This window comes from Monopterus albus, unplaced genomic scaffold, assembly GCF_001952655.1.
Source record: "Monopterus albus unplaced genomic scaffold, M_albus_1.0 scaffold531.1, whole genome shotgun sequence".
In the NCBI taxonomy this organism is placed as follows: Eukaryota; Metazoa; Chordata; class Actinopteri; order Synbranchiformes; family Synbranchidae; genus Monopterus; species Monopterus albus.
The window spans coordinates 77,512-78,355 of NW_018128411.1; positions in this window are offsets into that span (position 1 = coordinate 77,512).

Consider the following 844-nt stretch of genomic DNA (forward strand, 5'->3'; position numbering starts at 1 on the left):
TGGAACCAGCCACATAGTCCAGCGCGTCGTCGATGCGGGGCAGGGGATAGGAGTCCTTGCAGGTGACCGCATTAAGGTGCCTATAATCCCCACAGGGCCACCACCCACCATACTTTTTCCGCACCATGACCATAGGCGCGGCCCACGGACTGTCAGAAGGCTCAATAACGCCGTTAGCTGCCATGGAGGCTGGTGCAGTCTTCTGTTTTTGCTGCGAAAATGTCTGCAAATTCTCTCAGCAGCTCCAACAGTCTCCCTCTCTCCTGTGTGGTCAGATGCTCACCACTCCGTTGTGCTAACTCCTACACAGCTGCCACAGTCTCTGCAGAGGGGACAGTCTGTTCCGGTGGGCAGGGATTATCAGCAGCAAAACCCCCCCTTTTGCGGCTCCGCTTACGTCCCCGCCTCCCCTCACACACTGTCTCTGTGGATGCAGCTGTCCTCTGGCGGTCACCTGGCCCCACTTGTAACTGCACGGTCTCATCGGTGGTGTGTAGTACAGCGTGAGGCACGTCCACCTACGCCCCTCAGCGGTCCAGAAGGTCCAGGGCGACAATGCACTCATCTTTTATGTCGGCCAACCAAAACTCCTGGACCGTCTGGTTGCCTCCCACCACCGACAGCGGCCTTCTGCCTGGCATGACTGTCCTCTCCCCTGTGATCGTCAGCAATTTCACACTGGTGGGAGTCCAACCCTTGGGGAGGAAGTCAGCAGACGAGCATGCATGCGGAGCTGCTCGGGAGCGAGGCCGCAAAGAAAGGCCTGGAGGCTCAGCTCTTCCTTCGCCGTCGTGGGGTATGTAGCATAGCCCCGTTTCACCAGCAGCTGCAGGGTCGCTGGGTA